The sequence below is a fragment of the Ornithorhynchus anatinus genome, chromosome 13 (assembly GCF_004115215.2).
Source record: "Ornithorhynchus anatinus isolate Pmale09 chromosome 13, mOrnAna1.pri.v4, whole genome shotgun sequence".
Classification (NCBI taxonomy): Eukaryota; Metazoa; Chordata; class Mammalia; order Monotremata; family Ornithorhynchidae; genus Ornithorhynchus; species Ornithorhynchus anatinus.
Window position 1 is genome coordinate 30236540 of NC_041740.1, and position 22469 is coordinate 30259008.

Here is a 22469-nt window from a genome sequence, read left to right on the forward strand (position 1 = left end):
TTTTACCATCATGTTTTTCTGGTCTATTTTCTCCCCCGTTTTGATTTTCCATCTGGAGAACTGAAATGGAACCATGGACTGAAAGAAAGGATCAACCACAGAGTCTCCCCTGAATGCACCTAAACAATAAGAGAAGACAGTTTACTATAACCTCTATTTTGCAAAATTCAAGTAGAAAGTTAAAAGGTGACACTCAGAATCCCTTCATTATAGTAATGAGAATTGTAGTATAGTAATAGCACTGTGGAGGTAATGCCCAGGCTAAAGTCAAATCCAGGTATCCAAATCCATAATCCATATATAGCCTTTCAAGTATGATCTGGTAATGAAATCACATGATTTTCATAACAGGCCCATTGATTTACTTACTATCATTCATCTCCCTATCTCCCTCACTCTATTACCCTTATGTTTTAACTAACATATTCATACAGGCCTGAAAAATCTAAACTAGCTTGGAGATCCAGGAGGGGGAATTCTTGCTCACGCTCATCCTCACAACTTAGATGAAGAGCTCCTTGCTGTCCTGACATGAGTGCACAGTCTTGGAATTTTTGTCTTGAGTCTAAAGAATTTCGCTTATGTATTTATGGTAGTTTGTATATGTATTGAAGCCTGGATATCTAGTGGAGTGTAAGCATTCAGACTAGTTTAGATTAATTTCAGAGGGAGAGAAAACACAGAGCTGTACCAGAGCATTGTCTCTGAGTGCTGAATGTTTGAGAAATGCCTGGAGCTACAATGGCTTTTTCTGTTTTTCCTTCACCATCAACCTTAGTATAGAAACAGCATGGTCTAGAGAAGCAGTGGCCTAGGGGATAGAGCAGGGACCTGAGAGTCAGAAGGTCATGGGCTCTAATCCCGGCTCTGCCATTTGCTGTGTGACCTTGGGCAAGTCACTTAACTTCTTTGTGCCTCAGTTCCCTCATCTGCAAAATGGGGATTAAGACTCTGAGTCCCATGTGGGACATGGACTTGGTCCAACCCAATTATCTTGTATCTACCCCAATGCTTAGAACAGTGCCTAGCACATAGTAAGTGCTTAATAAATATCATAATTATTATTATATCAGCTCCTACTGAAAGCCAAATGAATAATTGTAGCCAGTGGCTTCCAGGTTTATGAAACCATTAAGGTAAGGGAAATTAATCAGATCAGTTGTTCTGTGTGCAGAGCAGCGTACCCTAGTGGATAGAGCATGGGCCTGGGGTCAGAAGGACTTGGGTTCTAATTCCAACTCCACCACTTGTCTGCTGTTTGGCCCTGGACAAGTAACTACACTTCTCTGGGCCTCAGTTCCTTCATCTGTAAAATGGGGTTAAGATTGTGAGTCCCGTGTTGGGCAGGGACTGTGTCCAATCCAATTATCTTGCATCTACTTCAGCACTTAGAACAGTACCTGGCACATAGTAAATGCTTAACACATACCACAATCATCATCATTATCGCTGTACTAAGTGATGGGAGAGTATAAGAGAACAGAATTGGTAGATATCTTCCCTGAGCACAACCAGTTTAGAGTCTGGGAGTGAGAGGGGGAGAGACAGACATTAATATAAACTAATGAATCATGGATATGTACACAAGCCGTGGGGCTCGGGGTGGGGGCAGAGGCAATAAAGGGTGAAGATCCAAGTGCAAGGGTGACTCAGAAGGGAGTGGGAGAAGAGGAAATGAGTGCTTACTCAGGGAAGACCTCTTTTAATAAGGCTTTGATAATGTGCTTTTAATAAGGCTTTGAAGGAGGGAGAGAGTGATCACCTGCCAGATATGAAGAGGGACAGCGTTCCAAGGAAAAGAATTTTATGTTATCATAAAGATCTGGATAATTTTCCCATTTCTCCATTTCACTTCACCAGTGGATATCTTTCTGGGACTATTTTCAAGGAGAAGTAGTAATAACAACATAATGTAATGTAAAGGAACATAAGGCTAAGTGCCTACAATAGTGTGCTGTACCAAGTGTGTGTTCAATAATTACTATTATCATTAAGTGACCATTACTACTTGTACTACTTCGGTCTTAGTTTTCTGTCTGGTGGCTTTCACTCATTTTGGGGTGATTTTGCCACGTATTTTGTAAACTAGATTTTCCTTTGACTCACAAGCATACACTCACAAATAGGCTGCAGTGACACTCATATAACTCTGCCAAGCCCCTCCTTGTGCCCAAGGGATCACATCTACCAACTCTACTGTATTCTCCCAAACACTTAGTATAGTGCTCTGCACACATTAAGAGCTCAATAAGTACCTCTGGTCAATTGATTATTCTTTCATTTCATCTGAGCACAGGAACATGCTTAATTAAAACTGAAATAGTGATATACGACACATCCTCAGTAGACAGTGGTAGCCCAACTTTGAATTTTAAGCAGCTAAGACCATTGTGTTCTTTAATGGAATAACAGTTGGGTTCTTGCTCCCTGGAAATTGAACAGAAGACACTGGATTTCTATAATTCAGCAGTCTATTTTACATTCAAATCGGATATTTTGGCTTCCAAGTCTTAAGAGGCAGTAAACAAGACTTTAAACTAGAATAGAATGGTGAAGCCAAGTTACATTCTGAAATTGAAAATGAGCAAACAGTATGTTATGAAAATTGTATATATATAAAACACACACACATATATATATGTTATGTATATATATTTCATTAAGAACCTGAGACCTGAGAGACTGCTATCTGGAGGCAAGTCTAATTTTTCCGTGCAATAGCAACTACTTTCCTTTTTGCCCTGTGTCATGATTAACTTTTCTTCCAAATGCAACCTTTGGAGTCCTCAGTCCCTATGGTGTTTGTTTTTTGTTACCATTTTGCTTTGGCTAGAAGGAACAGCGAATGAGTGTATGCTAAGGAAGTGCTTTGACTTGGCCTCCTGGTTGATGTCAAAGGCCAGCATCTGGTACCATTCTCTTGGAATTGAATTCCTTCTTTCTTTTGGTCCTCTGTAACCCAGTTACAACTTGAGAAGTAGATTTTTGTGTTATAAGATCTGGGCAAACGGCAGCTTTACGCATATAAATCTGTTGTCGCTACCAACACTGAGTCTCAGTTGACATGGCAAGCTTAACATTAGGAGTTGAGAGGCCAGAAGGTAAGAGGAAGAGAGATGAAGTATGCTAAATCTAAATCTCTCTTTTTCTCCCATTCCTGTAAAATCTATGGCTCTTACACTGCACCAAAACTCTCATCAGAGTGATCAAAGAACTTTTCATATCCTGTCTCGACTACTGCATCAGCCTCCCTGCTGACCACCCTACCTTTCATTCAATAGTATTTATTGAGCGCTTACTATGTGCAGAGCACTGTACTAAGCGCTTGGAATGAACAAGTCGGCAACAGATAGAGACAGTTCCTGCCGTTTGACGGGCTTACAGTCTAATCGCTTCCAACCTGTCTCCTCTCCAGTGCCTAATTCACTCTTCTCCCTAAATCTTTTTTCAAAAATGTCATTCTGCACACATCTCCCCACTTTTTAAAAATATCCAATGCTTACTCATCTCTTTTTGCCTCAAGCAGAAATTCCTAAGATACCCAACTCTAAGGTACCCATTCAGCTCTTTCCCCACTACTCACCCTCATTCCTCTCTCATGACCCACACATTTTGCTCCTGGAAAGTGAACCTACTTACTGTACCTCATTCTTGACCTCTTGTTAATACCTTCCCTTCTGCCTTGAACTCCTCCCTACTTCACATACAGCAGACTACTACTCTCCCCATCTTCATATCTCTCCTAAAATCATATATTCTCTAGAAGGTCTTCCTTGACAAATCTCTTATTTTCCCACCCAGTTTCCCTCCTTACTCTGTCATCAGTGCACTCAACCTACTAATAATAATGTTGGTATTTGTTAAGTGCTTACTATGTGCCGAGCACTGTTCTAAGCGCTGGGGTAGACATAGGGGAATCAGGTAGTCCCACGTGGGGCTCACAGTCTTAACCCCCATTTTACAGATGAGGGAACTGAGGCACAGAGAAGTTAAGTGACTTGTCCACAGTCACACAGCCGACAAGTGGCAGAGCTGGGATTCGAACTCATGAGCCCTGACTCCAAAGCCCACTAAGTACTTACCCTCTCCCCCAGTATTCAAATACATATATTTACACTTGGCTGCTTCCCCTATTTTAATTTATTTTAGTATCCATCTTCCCTGCTAGATCTTCTTGAAGGCAGGAAACATGTCTGCTTACTTTATTGTACTCTTCCAATTGCTTAGTACACTATTTTGCAGAGTAACTGTGCAGTAAATACTATTGATTTGTTGATTGAATGGGACCTCCATTTGTACCATGCAATGTGCCAAGCACCTCCAGAGAGTCAAATGCTTTCTTATTAGCATTTTTTCCTAATTCCATCCTCCCACTTCTGTTTTAATACCAAATATTGGCAACAGCACAAAAATGGATGCGTAAAAACATCTTCCTGTCACCATTTATAATAGTCTCTCTCTCTTTTGACTGATCGCAATTTTAAACTTCCTCGAAGAACAGCCAAACGAACTAGTCACATGAAGACTTGCTCCGGGCTTGCAGCTTCAAGTCTTGGTTAACACAGTGAGGTCACAAAACATTCGAAGTGGTCTTTGCCAATGTTTGTGTTTTTTTGCAATTAGAAGAAAATCTACCTACAGGGGAAATAGCAGGTCTCAGTGTGTTTTTGGCTGGGCAGTCAATATAATTCCCTTTGGGGCCTTTTTTCTTGGACAATCTGAACCTGGACCTTTATTTTGCTTGTGTTTGGCCTTAATTGTCAGTTCTATAAAAAATCCCTATCACACTGCTATCATTTATCAGCTCTTCCCAGGTGGTCTCACGAAAGAAAGTAACTTTTCCTTTGTAGGAATTCCACTGCCTACAATATTTAAGCACACAGGACAGTGTAACAGGTGCCTGCATTCCCTAGAGATGAATTAAAAAAAATAAAAAGGCAAATTTAAGGCATTCTGGCAATGTATATAATGTCTGAAAAAAAAGATACATGTATAAACATGTTCATCACACATACGTGAGCTTTCATAACGTTTGGGTGTGGGTAGGTAAAGTAATAACTTGCATATTTAAAGAGAAAAATGAATTTTTAAATTGTATTAAAATTTGTTGTGGTGACAAAACCTTTTAGTGATGGAATGAAACAATTCAGCCTAAAGAAGACTAATAAAATAGGCTTTATTTCTAAGATTTCTTATAACATACATAAATGTAATGCAAATGTAATACAAAGAACTATTCCACAAAATAGATTATATGCTCAGAAGTCCTTTTTTTATGAACAGAAAGTTATGCTGAGAGAATGCAGCTCTTACTGAATTGTTTGAATTGGGGGAAAAAAATGAATTTTTAGTAGCTCTAAAATCCCCAGTAAAATCTAGTGATTCTGAAGGTGTGTTGTTGATTGACCTTTGATGCTTGTATGCCAAAAAAAGAAAAAAAAAGAAATACAAGCCAATTATCCTTGTTCTCCAATATTTGATCAAATTGAATCTTCAGTGGGGAGAACAAAAAATATTAGTCAACCAGTTGTTGTATTAGAAATATCAGGCTGACATTTATCCCTACAAAACTTTTCTCATGGAGATTTTACTTCCCTCTGAGTTCATAGGCACAAAATAAAGAAGTAGAGAAAAGACCAGGAATTGCTATAGCTGTGGGTTTTTTTTATGGTATTTGTTAAGAGTTTATTATGTGTCAGGAACTGTACTAAGTACTGGAGTAGATACAAGATAATCAGGTTATACAGAGTCCATGTACCATATGGGACTCTGAGTATTATTCCCCATTTTACAGATGAGGTAACTGAGACACAGAGAAGTTAGGTGACTTCACAAAAGTCATGCAGCAGACATGTAACAGAGATGGGACTAGAACCCAGGTTCTTCTGACCCCTAGCCATGTTGTTGAATATCTACATCTAAAAGTGGAGGGCAGGTGAAACATTTTGTCCCACTTCAATAAGCCATACTATTAGAACACTGTTAAACAATTTCAAGCATTGAAGAATGCTTGGATTAGCTTTGGAGAATGGTTAAAACCAATGTGCAAGAGATTTTAGAAAATGTGAAAATGCAAATTTCAATTATTGCTTGCCTTGTTTATTCACTGCATTCACTGTTACATTTCATTTATCCTCAGGGATTACCGACTATCTTCAATTAAATTGAATGATGAAATCCGTAAATACTTACTACATTTCATATTTACATATAACGCTTTAAGTTGACACCTAATTTCTGGAATCATTAAAACTGATGTCATTGACTTTACTAATTTTCAGTTAATTGAAAAAAAGGAAATTGAACTTCACTTTTAATTTGGCATGCAATTAGAATGAAGTGTCATTTTGTTTATTAACCAGATGTTGACATTTGATTGCATTCTAGAAATGACCCTGAACCCAAGTTTTGACGATCATTAACAGATTAGATTCTATTCAAATAAGGTAACTTCCTATGCTGAAAACAGACATAGATAGCCTGCAGGCACACTACCCCACCCAAGATGGATTAGGGTAATAATGTAAATGTCCGCAAAGGGCTTGTTTTAAGTAGGGCAACAGCTCGAAGCAGTCAGGCTAGAGATTAGATGAACCTCATGTTGATTCTCAATGAAACCCAGGAATAAGTCCTATGTAATGTCATGTGCATTCCAAAAAAACAACAAACAAAAATCCTCTCCATTGTTAGATGTAGGTTAGATTTTATTTCATTCTTCTTAATGTTTTTCCAAAGGACTAATGTATTTCACGCTGTGGGTTTGCATATCCACCATGCATATACAGACACACATACACCCATCTGTGATCAGCTGGATATACATTTAGAGTGACTTTGAAAATATGCTTTATGTTTATCAACCAACAAAATCTTTAACAACTTCTGACATACTCCCTAGGGCTTTCCAAAGTTACGAATAATGCCCAAGATGTCAGTTAACACGGGATCATTGCCATCATTTGGGTTTGGAAATTTAATTGCACTTTTTCACTTGACTCATTCTTTATAGACTTTAGGCCTATATTCTTGTTCAACCTTTCTTTATATCAGCCATGGAATACATGCACTAAGAATGTGTAATGTTCTTTAGGACTTCCGGCATTTTATTTGTCTTTTTAAAAATCCTGCTTAGTGGATCTAAACTGATGTTTCCAATTTGTGATTTTTCTTGTCCCTGAGCTTTAACAAAAACTTTATAAAGTGTCCTTGGAACATACAATTTAGGAAGTGTCCAGTAGTAATAAAGTGGAACTTTCATCAAGTGGATTACTTGATATTTCCCCCTCGATTCCCAGGATGCTACCGACACCTCCTACTGACTATTCCTTAGCACCAAAAGATTCTTGTGAAGAAAAGCCACTCGACCATTTCAATTCCCTGCACCGTTAATTCTCTTGCAGCAAATAATCAAGGGGATCACCTGTGGTGCACAAACTAAAGACACATCAAGAAAAACCAAGCCACAGCTGTGCTTACAATCACTGAAAGTGTGCCCAGTGCATAATGGCACATTAGGTAGGCATTGATCTCTGCCAGTTTATGAGCTCTGTTACAGAATCAAGCTGACTTTTCCACTGCAACCTATGGAGCAGAAATTGCTACTTCTAAACTAATCCATTTTCAAATTACCATCCAATTGTGACTGATGCCCTCACTACAAATCCGCTTATCTACTCCCAACCATTCAATAAGAAAAAGGAAATCAATCTTTATTTTCCTTTACTTCATATTCTTTTGAAAAACTCTTTCTTGCTATCCTTACTCACCTCCCATGTCACTGCAGCTGGGAAGATAAGCATGATAAATGCTAAATGTCACCTAATTGTCTCTATTTGGAAGGTAAACTGCATATCTAGAAAATGTGCTCGGAGTGATACAAATTTGCCTAGTGCTAAGACGTTGGTCTAAGACATTTTTGCTTTATGCAGTAACTCATTTTATGAATTTGCTATGAATAATTTACCCAGAAGTTATTATTGTGTACTGGATTCTAGACTCATCCCATCAATACATTGGGCATTGTCTCTTGACAGACATCATAGGCTCAATTTAAGCAATTTGAACTTTATTCTGGGGTACGGAGAACTCAAAACAATTTGTGAATCGCTCCAGTATTCCCAGAATGGGAATGAAAGATGATCCACATGCTCTTGCTGTAATTTTGGAAAAGCATGGATCATAGAATTGAACAAAGGATTGGATCTAACATATTCTGCACTGGCAGGTTGACGAATGTAATGAAGAAATAATAATTTCCATGGCTAAACTTAAGCCACATACCTTCTGAGTATTTCCAACTCATGTATAATCAACACTCAAACATCTGGAACAATTGTTTCTGTGAAGCACTGCAATAAAGATGATATTAGCCATGTTGCTCACTGTGCAATGGGCCAAAATAATTATACTGTAATTCAGGATATGTCAAGCCCGACTACTAGTTTCTTGGCAGATCTAAGGGCCACACTCTAAGGAATAGAAATTACTATCTCAGAGGGGCCTGGATTCCATCTTAATTGTTGCAGATGTGCTACTGCTGACTACTATGTGCACAGTAATTGAAATTTAAAATTATCTGTGGGACTTTGAGCAAGTCATTGAAACCCATGGTCTCTCAATTTTAGTGCTAACATATTGGGAAGAGAATTTTAATCTAGTGGCATCCTGGAAATGTTATGAGGAAACAGGATGGCCTATGGGATAGAGCACAGGCCTGGGACCTAGAGGACTGGTATTCTAATCCTCACTCTGCCAGCTGTCTGCTGTGTGACCTGGGACTGGTCACTTAGCTTCTCTGTGCCTCAATTCTCTTAAATGTAAAATGGGGATTAAGACTGTGATTGATTGATTGATTGATTGAACACTTAGAGAGTGCAATGGACTGCAATAGACATAAGCAGGTATAAAAAGAGGATTCCATTTTGAAAAAAGAAGAGCAACAGTTTCTACTGGTTATCCAGTAGAAAACAAATTAAAATGTCAGCTCACATATTGCTTTAAATGACTTTAAATTGGAACCTTCTTTTTTAAATTGGAACACTGGCATTTAGAACCTCACTGTAGATGCCCAATCCGAATAGGTGCTGCAATTAAAATACTCAATTTGTTCAGTAATATTATATACTATGTGAAAGCTGAGGCAGAAAAAGTTTCCCTTGTTCCCGAGAGGCTTCGTCTTGAAGAATCTCATTGGAGAAATTCAATTACTTTCTCTATTGGTAGACGCATCTGGGTTGTGTATGTCCTACACATACATATCTCTGATCTCAGCAGCTTCATAAATCTTTGAGTTAGCCTTTAGAAGAAGAATGTCCAAGAAGGGTACAATGTTGTGAGTGATAAAAGCCACAAGATACTTGTGGGAAACCACTTTAAATGGTAACATGTCAGCTTTGCAGCATTGTATTCCAAGAAAGTACAGCTTTGGTAATGTGGGATGTATTTACAGTTTCAGAGTCATCATTTCAAATGGTGTCATTTTTCCTCTCTTGTTCACGCATCCCTCTTAGGGAAGATATTGTGGTGTGTTCTCTTCCAGCTTTCATGGTGTCTGGATTGCCACCACAAAACATGTGGTGGGTGGAGCAAATGCAGAACAACTCTTAAATGATTACGGAGTGCTTTTATAGGAAAAATACTGTGGTTTGGCCGGTTCTTTCTCTGCTGTTTACTATTTTTAGCTAAAGAACAGAAAAATCCTGAACACAAAATTCTGGAACCACATCTTAGGAAGTGTTAAGGAGTCACTGAAAAATCCAGCGCTCTCAGGGTTTCAGGTTTTCGAATATTTGGTTCAGAGAAGCAATCCTCTCTTTGTCTAAATAGTACGCTGATTTGACAGTCAACTGTGTGGAACTGTAATCTGTGATCAGATTGGCTAAGTGTAGATGTTAAAGACATTCGGAATGATCATCCCAGCTGTATAAAGCCTGTAAATGGTGGCAGTTAGTAGGTCCAAAGAATGTCATTGACAGCAGTTACTGAGCCCTTATCTGGGTGTAGAACACTATACTTGATGCTTGGAGGACATTTGATGAAAGAATAGGATTCATTTTCTGCCCCTGAGGAGTTTAAGATACGATAGAGATGATTACAATTTGAGTTATGCATGGTATATTTAGAATTTACTCTGACCACATTCTAAAAATTTCACCTAAGAAAAAAAGCGATCAACAGGAATATTTTAAATACACAGGTTTTTATGATTTAGCTGCATCTATAAATAGGTGTGTTTCTCTGAACTGAGCTATTTCTCTTCTCTGAGTCTTTACATTTCTTCTTGCCTACACCTACAGTCACCACCTAAAAGCTCCTTATGGGCAAGGAATGTGTCAGTTATATTGTTATACCTAACTCTCCCAGGTGCTTACTGCAGTGATCTATGGACAGTAAGCACTCAATTAATACTATTGACTGCCTGAATGACCTCTAGCCATTAATTTGTAAGATCCTTGAAGGCAGGGTTCATGCCTGCCAGCTCTATTTTATCGCCCAAAAATTTAGTACAGTGTTCCACACACGACAAATGCCCAGTAAATAGCATTGATTGATCAATACATTAGCTGGTTATTACTATTAAGTGCCATCTAGTCACGATTCATAGAGACTCCATGGATATACTTTCTCCAGAAAGTTCTGTCCTCTGCCATAATCTGCAACCTTTCTAACGGTTCTTCCATTATCGTTGTTATGGTCTCTATCCGTCTAACTGCTGGTCTGCTTCTTCCACATTTTCCCTTGACTTTTCCTAGCATTAGTGTTTTCTCCAGATAATTAGCACTCCTGATTATGTGTCCAAAATATGCTAATCTAAGTCGAGTCATTCGGCCTTCCAAAGACCACTCTGACTTAATTTGCTCCCAAATAATAATAATAAGGTTGGTATTTGTTAAGCGCTTACTATGTGCCGAGCACTGTTCTAAGCACTGGGGTAGATACAGGGTAATCAGTTGCCCCACCTGAGGCTCACAGTCTTCATCCCCATTTTACAGATGTCACTGAGGCACAGAGAAGTTAAGTGACTTGCCCACAGTCACACAGCTGACAAGGGGCAGAGTCGGGATTCAAGCCCATGACCTCTGACTCCCAAGCCCGGGTTCTTTCCACTGAGCCACACTGCTTGTTTGTTTTTCAGGCAATCCATGGTATTCGCAGATGCCTTCTCCAGCACCACATTTCAAAAGATTCGATGTTCTTTCTATTCTGCAGTATCTGGCAGCAGGTAGAAAAGAGCCACGGTGTCTCAGAAAGACAGATTTTGCTTAATTAAACACTGAGTGGTTCCTTTCTAGAAGTCACTATTATTTGGAACCTACATCTCAAACATCTGGCCTTAAACCCCCTCAATCTATGCATCACCAAATGCCTTTAGCTGCAAGTGACACAATGCAGTTTAGCAAGGTAATTGTAAATAAGGTGTAACATATGAAAGTAAACCTCAACAGACCCTCTCTCCTGGCCACTGCTATCATCCACATAATAGTCCAACATTAGAAGCCTCCTGCGGGTTGGTGCCTCAGCATGTGCCATTGCTAACAATGTTCAGTTTACTTAAAATTCATCAATAGAATCGTTTGGGATGCTTTTGAAAGGTAACAGCCCTTTAATCTGTCTCTTAGTTCCAGATAGAAATTTAACGGTTCATACTGAGACATTCACATCAGATCTGGGACATGACTGAAACCCTAATAAATTGAGAACGGTTTTCAATTAGTACACAGGAAATTTACTTTGTGAGCCAAGACTTGTTTTATTGGTGCCCTCGAGGGCAATCGAGATTGAGAAATCAGGAGATTATTATTTGCTAAAAAAGAAAGCAGATACTAAGCCTTCACATGCCTTCCGAACTGAAGGAAAATTGTGTCCAGAGTACTAAGGAGAGTTCAAATCTCAGGTGGTACCAGGGAAAACTAATTTTTTTCAGAGAAGTTATAATGTAGTGGTGCTCCTTTTGAAGTGGTTTTATCTAACATCTCTCCCCCAGCCCCACCTGTTAAAATGCCAGTTTCAAGAAAGAAATCAAACATAAAATGCCCTTTCAGGATTGAAATTTCCTTGATATTTCTCTACTTCAATTTTAGCAATTTCGATGGTAGTCCCAGTCCAATCAATCATACTCCAGTGCTTTCTCTAGACATATAATAAACTTACTTTATGTTAATAGCCTCACACAGTACAATCATCGTCATCATCATTTGGATCTTTTTCACAGGTAAAACATTCATACTTCAACAGCTATTAGCAGATCACATTGAGACCATATTTGCCTCTAACACATAAACCTACGTAATGAGCTTGAATCTCTCTCTGTTGCACTGCATGTAAATTTAGTACCTAGGATTGTGGGGGAGGCATGTGTCATAAATTACAATGTACTGTCTATTTAGTGGGTTAGCTATTTTGCTGTATTGGATTGACTTTGTTTTTTGAGGGTTGCTTGAGATATTTTAGAAAATGTTTACACATGTACTTGAATTCAGACTAATTTAGCTAAACCAGTCATCTTACAATGGCACTGCAGCAGCTTGGTCTAGTGGATAGTCCACGGGCCTGGGAGTCAGAAGGACCTGGGTTCTGATCCCTGCTCCCCCACTTGTCTGTGGAGTGACCTTGGTCAAGTCTCAAGTCACTTCAATTCTCAGTTACCTCATCTGTAAAATTGGGATTAAGACTGTGAGTCCCACGTGGGACATAGACTGCATTAAACCTGATTAGCCTGGATTTACACCAGTGCTTAGTACAGTACAGTGCTTGGCATATAATGCTTAAACAAAACCATAAAAAACAAAAGTTTGGATTTCTGAGTCCAGGTTGGAGCATGCTCAATGCATGTTCAGTTTTGGTCCTAGAGTCTTCTGAGCCTTACAGATTGCTTGGGACCTCAGCCCTACATTTCCCAGCATTCATTCCCCTCTCTTCCATATCCCTGTCTTTTCCCCAAACTCTCGCAATCACTGAGAGGAAAGAGTTCGGATGGAATGCTGAGCTTCCAGTTTTTGACAGAAATGATATGGCAAGATTGAGATTTAGATATATAACTGATTTGGCTCCCATAAAACCTTAGAGTTCCATGCAGGAGAATTAAATTCACTGAATTTAAAAGAATCTGTCAGTGACAGAGTGAGGAACTAATCAATTTCAAAATACAAAAGTAAAATGAATCCCTCAGTACAAAATAATCCAAATTATAATCCAAGATAAACTTCATTTTTGAAACTAGGTAAAGATCCACTAAGCATGTTGTGGACAGGGAATATGTCTGTTCTATTGTTGCACTGTACTCTCCCAAGCACTAAGTATAGTGTTCTGCACCTAAGTGCTTAATAAATATGATCAATTGATTCATTCAATAGTATTTATTGAGCGCTTACTATGTGCAGAGCACTGTACTAAGCGCTTGGAACGTACAATTCGGCAATTAATCAACCTACCTCAGCCACTCAGCACTTATGTACAGATCCAGAATTTATTTAAATGTCTCTCTCACCCCAGATGGTCTTTGAGGTCCCTGTGGGTAGGAAATGAATCTACCAACTCTCTTATATTGTACCCTCCCAAGTCCTTAATACAGGGCTCTATACACAGAAAGCCCTAAATAAATATGATTGAATGATAGATAGAGTTTGCAGTTCCAGAAGCGTGGGTGACAGTAGAATTGTCTTATGCCAGCAATTTTTCTTTACTACCTTAGGCCTTAATAGTCTTTTTGGACAACAAAATGAAATGCATATTAATAGTGGCTTTTGCTGAGTACATACTAAGGGCCAAGGACTGTACAAAGCACTGGGGTAGATACAAGATAATCAGGTCAGATACAGTCCCTGTCTTACATAGGGATCACACAGTCTAAATAAGAGAGAGAACAGATATTCAGTTCCTATTCTACAGTTGAGGGAGCAGAGGCACAGAGAAGTGCATATAGTACATAGTAAGTGCTCAATAAATACAATTGCACGTAGTAAGCACTCAATAAATACAATTGGATGATTAAAGGATTGAATGATCCAAGTGCAAGGTCACACAGAAGGGAGACAGAGTAGGGGAAATGAGATCTCTGTTTGAGAAGACCTCTTGGAGGAGATGAGATTTTATGAGTAGTCCAGGTAGTCACTGTTGGTTTCATTGTGCCCCACCCATGCTCCTCCATTGTTTTAGTCTGTGGTGCTGGGACTTGGGAGATAAGAACCAATCAATCAATGGTATTAATTGAGCACTTACTATATGCAGAGGCCCATCCTAAGCGTTTGGGAGAGTACAGTAGAAAAGAGTTGGGAGACATATTCCCTGCCCACCAGGAGCTTAGAGTCTAAAAGGGGAGACAGATAAATTACAGATAGGGAAATGGCAGAGTATATGGATATCTACCTCAAGTGTTAGAACAGTGCTTGACACACAGTAAGCGCTTAACAAATACCATTAAAAAAATGTGCTGTGGGGCTAAGGGTGGATTTCCAGGTTGGTTCCTTTGTTCCTTCCCTATATTGTCCCCACACACTACTTCTCTCCCCAGCACTACAATGGAAGGCATGGCCCAGCGGCAAGAGCATGGGCTTGGGAGGGAGAGGACAGGGGTTCTAATCCCAGCTCCATCACGTGTCTGCTCTGTGACCTTGGGCAAATCACTTCACTTCTCTGAGCCTCTGTTACCTCATCTGTAAAATGGGAATTAAGACTGTGAGCCCCATGTGAGATTATGACCAAGATGATTACTTCGTATGTACCCCCAGTCCTTAGAACAATGCTTGGCACATAGTAAACGCTTAACAAATACCATCGTTATTACTGGATGTCAGTGTAGAGGCAGCAGTGAAGGGTGCCTGACTCGGGAGAGCAGGCAGCGGCTTGTATCTGCCTCTTTCATTTCCAATCACTGCCCCTCATCCCCTGTGCCCACATGGAGCACATCTAGAGAATCACCACCTGGAATGTGGCACTATTGTTACTCTCCAGTTTTCCTGTAGATCTCTGCCTATTGGTCACCTGTGATGAATGTAACCTAAAACAGAAAATTATTTGTGGCAGTCGGTTTAAGGCAATATAGCACTGCCTCAAGCAGACATCTCATTTCAAATAAATAGAACTATCTTCCCTACAACATTTCATATAACTTAATGAAAAACTTTTTTCCCCCTACTTCTCTGCAAAATATAGCCATCAGGAGAAAATTCGATATTCCTTAATTGAATAAGATAAAAAACTCATTTTCATTACATTTGTTATAATCACCTTTAAATCATATGAGATCATATGGTGACATGCACATCTCTCCAAACAAAGTGATAGTTTAATAAGAAAGACAAATATTTATCTTACCTCAAGCCACCATGAGTACTTAATGTCTTCAGAACATTTTACACAATCCAAATGGACACTTTCAGCACCTATAAGAAAATCAAATTTCTCATTAATATCAAGCTTGGATTTAATGACATTTTATGACTTAGAGTCCCATGCCCGATTACTTTTAATTGAAAAAATATGATGGAGGGCAGAAAGAAGGATCTAGGAAGTGATAGAATCTAATCTTGACTTCACCAATGCCTTTAGTGTGGCTCAGAAAATCCACTTACGCTCTCACTTATATGCTGATACAATATTGTTAACCACATCTGAGGGATATAGAGAAAATTCCTAATGCCCACTTAGACTAGTCTAAGTGAATAACTGCTATAAGTCCAAATGACTTTGTGAGTTATCTTTGGTTTGTGAGTTAATACTCTTCTGAGAATGTGAATTAGCTGAATTCTAGTCAGTGGGTGATTTGGAATTTTTTAACCTTGTTGATAAAATCTTCACTGATGTACAGCATGGCTCAGTGGAAAGAGCTCAGGCTTGGGAGTCAGAGATCATGGGTTCTAATCCCGGCTCCGCCGCTTGCCAGCTGTGTGACTTTGGCCAAGTCACTTCACTTCTCTGTGCCTCAGTTACCTCATCTGTAAAATGGGGATTAAAACTGTGAGCCCCACGTGGGACAACCTGATCACCTTGTATCCCCCCAGCGCTTAGAACAGTGCTTTACACATAGTAAGCACTTAACAAATACCACCATTATTATTGTTATTATTATTACAGAAATCTGTCAAAAAGTGATTCCAGGGTCCTTAGGGTAACTATTTGCAAATAGCACAATTCCTGGACAAATAAAGCACTGGCTTGATTTTACTGCTGTGAAAAGCATTCTTACATTCAAAGAAAAGAGATAATGGGGTTTAGTAATGATACATCAATTCATCAATATGAAAATCAGTTTTTTTTTAAGGCATTTGTTAGGCGCTTACTATGTGCAAAGCACTGTTCAGTTGATCGTACTTATTAAACATGTACTGCTTAAAAACACTTTACTAAGTCCCTGAGAGGGTGCAATTCTGTTGCCAAATTTTACTTTCCAAGCACTTAGTACAGTGCTCTACACACAGTAAGCGCACAATAAATATAATTGAATGAATGAATGAATGTTTTCAGAGACCCACCATTTTAATAGTATCTTATTAATAATAGATACAATGTGTTCCCTCTTCCACCTAGAAACTCCACACGATCCTGAGGTGCACTCATTTATTCAGGAACAGTATAGTTATATGTGAACTTATCGTATTCAGAGCCAGAAAAAAATCATATACAACTTCCTTGGAAAGGAAACTGGGCCAGCCTGCTCAGTCTGAAAGCATAAAATAGGTGAGGAAGAGTTTCTACTCTTTTTCCCATTTAATTTTAGTTTTTCTGCATGGAAATAAGAAATGAGTGTAGTGTGGAAGAAAAGCCTCCGACCTACTATGAATCTGTCAATATACATACCCTTGTCAATTTCTTCCAGAGAACTTGGGAAAATTGTAATTTTTTAATATATATTTTTATTAGTATTTTATTATTAAGGTGGCTTTTTCTTTAAAGTGAAGATCTATTTTATAAAATAAAGACCAAATAATCTGATCCTACAGCATCTACTCTTCCTGCTCTAAAATTGGCAGTACATATTTCCACAGTACCTGCACTAGGCTACTTCTTGTCTTAACGTATTTCATCAGGCACTATGGACCCTGACTCAACCATAAATTATTTAACTTGGATAAATGTGCTCTCTCTCTCTCATGGTGATTTTGGATAAAATGAGCGTAATTGCAGCTTTTTTGAAACATCCTTAATTGTCAAAATCATTTTAAGAATGTCCAGTTCTCTATAACACCAAATAATTCAAAGGCAGATAAAATGGGGAGCAATAAAAGTAGACGCCTTCTTGGGTCATAAAACGAGAGCCCTTTGTGAAGAGAAAGTTCATTATGAATAGCCTCTCATGCAGTCCTTCAGCAAAAACTCACCCCAAAAGGCATCCACAGGTCTCATTATCATTTCACATGCGTGAGTGACTGATACTGACTTTGTCTTCTCACTAATATTGTTATTTTCCTTTGATATTATGTCCATTTCCCCTCAGATAGCTATGTCTTTGATCTAAGAGGACATGTGTTGGGTAGGATTTCCTTCTCCAAAATGTCATTAAGAGGGACAAAGTTGCTGAGTGTCAGGTTTCCCATTCCCTAGGGCTGGTATGTCCAGTTTTTATTAAGCAACCCTATTAAGTCATATCCTCCGCAGCTTTTAAGTCACATCTTGCTAGCACCAGTTGGGAGCACACTGAATGGTATGTATCTGGTCTTGTGGACTCGTAGCTACAACGTAAACAAAGGGCAAATATGATTCAATAGGGAAAAGATGTGTCCTATTTCAAGTTCTTTCAAGGCCTGTAATTCCTAATAAAGGCAAACATATGGGATGCTTTCTTCCTCAAATACAAAATTTCACTTGTAATGGTAATTTCCAAAGCCTTGAGTCTCTCTCCAGTTTGAGGCTCCCTAAGGTCCCTCAGTGCCCCCTCAGAAGCCACAGAAGAGAAAATAACTGAACTCCGACAGCCTTTCCCTTGGTCTCCGCTTGAAGTTCCTTTAACTGGAGAATCAGTCTGGCCTACAGCTGCCTGGATAGGGGTGCTGACTTCTGCTCCACTCCTCTCCAAGGCTACACTGAGGACTGAGTTGTGGATAGGGGAGTGAAAGCAGCAATGGCTGAACTGAAATCATAATGGGTCATCCAAGGACATAGGACCACTTCCCTGTCCTTGCACAGACGATGTACTCAGCCCCCTAGAACAGATGCACGCAATAATGTTGCATCGCAACCTTTGTACTGTGCACGCTAGTGGAGCCAGAGGGAGTGAGAGAAAAAAGGTCCACATCCTCTCTATGCACTGAATTATTAATGGCCAGCTCACAGTGGATACTCCAAGCTAAATATCATTAACTTCAATTTCATGGTACATGATAATGTGGTCTTTAAAGGTCTCATGCACCTGAATTCATGGTGGCCATACTTAACTAGGAATTTAGGAATTAAAGGTGAAAGAAGGAGGAGAAGGAAGGGGGAGGAAGCTATGATGAGAGACCTGAAAATAGTTGTAGGATGGTAGTTTTCAGCAGAGGCTATACAGGATACATCTGGTCACTGCATAATTTTGGTCCAGCCAAATATGAGTCAATAATTATAAGGAGTTTTTTTAATTTGAAGTTTCTTTCCTCTTTTATTAAAGCCTTATATGCCTGAAGTTTAAAATATTATTTATAATCTTTATTAGACTAAATTTGGAATGGATTGAATGAATGTAACAACAAAATTGGTGTGACTGTAGCTATGGTCACAGTAAAGTGTTCCTTGAGAACCGCTCATTTGGAGAATTTTCAAAAAAAAGGGTGGCCATGTGCACATAGCTACCATTCTAAATGGTCTTTTCTGATAGCTTTTTGTGAATCCCCTGACTCTCCTACATCGGCAACACTTCCATCCTTCTCTGTTCTTTTGTCATTCTTACAAGAGTACAAGTGAAACCAGGGCAAAAATATTGAGGATCTAAGGACATGGGTAATGACACTTTTCAATGAACTACTTCTCTCTATTTTGAGGTGTATATAAATTCAGGTTCTTGTCATCATAAGGGCAAAGGCATTATTAATGAACCCAGAGTGGATTTCCCCCATTCAATCTGGAAAAGAATCTAACTGTTCTTCTAAGTAGGGAAGAATCAAGATCTATAGTAGGAAATTAGAAATAGAAGACCTTTTTTATACATACTATGCCTTTAATCCTATTGTATGAGTTAGGCTGTCTATAAGTCTACGAGGAATGAAAATAGCACAGGCAAGTAGCAATACCTTGTACCTCAGTTTCTTCACTAGCAAAATGAATGATCCTGCTTTCCTTCCCTCTTAGATTATGAGCCTCACGTAGGACAGGGGCTTCATCTATTCTGATTATCTAGAATCTACCCTTAACATATAATTACTGTGTTGCTTCTATGTTGGAACATTTCAGTCATCTAAGAAATTCAGTTCTTGGGGTTTTTAGTGCATTCATATTCTTAGTGCCACTCACTCTCCTTAGTTAATATTAACATTTGTAAAGAATAGGTCTTTATCTACATCCTTTTTTGGCACTCAATGCTGCGGTTACGGAGCATGCCAAGTATGACAGACCACATTTAACAAAATTATCCGTCCCTCCAAATGGAGGGAAACAATGCTAGAGTGAAATCATTTCTGTCTTGTTGAGAAAATTTGGCAGTTTATGCTTTCCTGAGGAGAAGCTACCGAGACATCATTCTTAGTGAAATGAGTGAATTGCAGAAGATAGGAGGAAGGTTTAGAAACCAAAAAGGGTGTAAGAATAGAACAGAAAAACTTTGTCACCCCTACCCAATGGGAAACCCTTTTGCAGTGAACTACACTCTTAAAAACAAAATCCAGAATTTACCCTGTGATTGTATTCTGTCATAAATCATACGGACAGATGTGAGCCTCAGTCACGCATCACGGTTGATTACCATCGTTTTAGGTTTATGTAACACAGGCGAAGGATTATTCTTTTTTTATTCTAACATTTAATTTCTTTGGTTTTATAGCAGAGAAAATGTAATATCCCATGCGTTTTTCTGTTATAGCACAACATCTGTACAATAAAAAAAAATATTTACATCAAATGCTTTTTTCCTCTTAAATGTGACTTTAAAATCATATATAAGTCTGTTTATTCTCTTCCAGAGAGTACTGTGTCTTGGGCACTTGATGTGGTTTAAAATAACTCATTCCAAAGTTTTTAATTATGCATTACTTTATCCTAGGCATTTTGAAGAGTTGGTAAATCAACACAATGTCAAAATATGTAAATATATAAAACGATCTGGGGAACAAGTGTTTACCAGTGCAGTAGTTGAGCCCGGTTACATTTCTGGTACCAGGAGTCAAGGATTTTTAAATTACAGGGTATATGTACGCCTTTCATAGCTCGTTGTGCCAGGCCAATCTGATTCTAGCAGGCGGAGCTGATCGCAAGGGTGGCTGCTTACAAAAACAAAACTCTTGGGGGAGAAAAATTTAGGAGGGATAGTGATCTGACCTAGTTTATTACTTAGTCATAGCTGGCATCGAGAAGAGATTAGCATGAGGTTACTCAATATTTCTATTAGTTAGAGTTCAGATTTGACATTGGTCACGGGTATACAGTAAATTCTGGATCTGCTTTGGAATTCAAACTCTCTTAGTTATCTGCCAGATCCAATGAACATACAAAAACAAGATTGTTATACAGCATAAAGGAAAGAACATATGGCTGAAACAAAGCAAATGCCATATTTGGCTGGCAATTTGCGAAGAGCAAAGTGGTCATCATTCATACACTGACACTTGCAATTTACCAAATTAAAACGTTCAAAGTTAAATAAACAAAATGGCAGTTTGGAATATGGAGAAAGGAGCTCTAGTCGTTAGTAGTGCCTTCATTTGTTTCTGAGAAATGAGACTGATGAGCAGGACCTTTCGTATACAAATGAGAGAAAACTTTTTGGTTGGCAAGTGCTTCTGTTCTTTGGGTTCAGAAAAGACATGGATTCTGAGTTACAAAGCCAGGTGGAAGAGACTTAAAATATTATTTTTAATCAATGAAAGTGTCTATTTGAAGACTGAATTTAGTGACGATTTTAGTGAATGTAAACTGTGGTGACATCTCCTGAAGAGTATTACGTGTGGTTTTCCTCCAATTCCAATTTGAGAAAAACTATAATTTTATGAAAGTCTCAAGCTCACAAAAATAGAAAATAAGAAAATAACTCTTTCCATTAAAAATAAACCACCAATTTATTTTATGATGAAAGAAGCTGATGCAAAAAAATCTCAAAATGGTTATATTTAAGAAAAAGCAATAAAATAAAATTTTTCACTGGGAGATCCATCTTCATACATAATTCTGGTATTTAAATATAGTTATAATACTCTTAAGAGCAGGCAAGTTAAATCCTTCAATAAGTATACCTACTCTTCCTTTCAACATATTTTTAATAATAATGTTGGTATTTGTTAAGCTTACTATGTGCAGAGCACTGTTCTAAATGCTGGGGTAGATACAGGGTAATCAGATTGTCCCACGTGAGGCTCACAGTCTTCATCCCCATTTTACAGATGAGGTAACTGAGGCACAGAGAAGTTAAGTGACTTGCCCACAGTCACACAGCTGACAAGTGGCAGAGCTGGGAATCGAACCCATGACCTCTGACTCCGAAACCCAGGCTCTTTCCACTGAGCCATGCTGGAATTTGTATTCGCTGTACATTTTGAATCTATTTTTTTTAAATCATAGACAAATTAATAATACCACACTGTAAAGAGGCATCAGAAAGGTAGCCATCTGATAATTTTTCTTACTGAAAATATGCTTAATAATTTTGGTAAAGATCACCTTTTCTCCCCAAAGTCCTTTCCTCCTCTCCTTAAAATTCACTTTCAAACATTTTATTATGAGGCCTCAACATTGTAGAAGAACAAATCCTTATGTGCTGTGGCCTACGTGCCACTGTTGCTGCCATCTGTCTAAATTTAGGTTTGCTAACCATACCATGGTCTGATTTGATTTATGAAAACCTGAAACTTCTGAGTCTCAACTGGGTGTTGCCTGGTCAGTCAGTCAACCAGTCAATCAATTAAGGATATTTGACTCCCAATTGAGGGAAAAACCCTGGGAATATTTCAGCTGTAGCAAAATGTATGTTCCCTAATTACTACACACAGTAAATGCTCAGTAAGTACCATTAATTGATTGATTCAAGGAGCTTTCAGTTTATTTGGTCCCTGAATGGAGAACAGTATCACTCAGGCCCTTAGGAACTTCATAGCAGAGCATCATGGTCATAATTATGAGATCTGCTTCACTACAGACTCTCTAGTTCACTGCCAAGAGAAACCTGAGAGTTTCATCTGACTCCGATTTCCAGTCATCAAGGACCCAAATGGGGACTACATGTACACCAGAGTCCTTAAAAGTGAAGAACCGAAATGAAAGCAAACTAAGGGGTTTTAAGTACCTGTGGTGCTCTTGGGTTCAGTAGGATGTTTGGATTTTCCTGAAGGATAGAAATGGGGCAATCCTAGGAGAGG

General features: G+C 38.7%; 1 protein-coding gene across 1 annotated transcript in view; it reads right to left on the reverse strand.

The window, feature by feature from the left end:
- Nucleotides 1–15376, reverse strand: part of SEMA3A (semaphorin 3A) — a 266016-nt gene extending 250640 nt beyond the window's left edge. The window contains exon 1 of the mRNA XM_039913932.1: nt 15313–15376. The gene's annotated coding sequence lies outside the window, so the exon portion shown is untranslated. The remainder of the gene's footprint in view (nt 1–15312) is intronic.
- Nucleotides 15377–22469: the final 7093 nt, after the last annotated feature.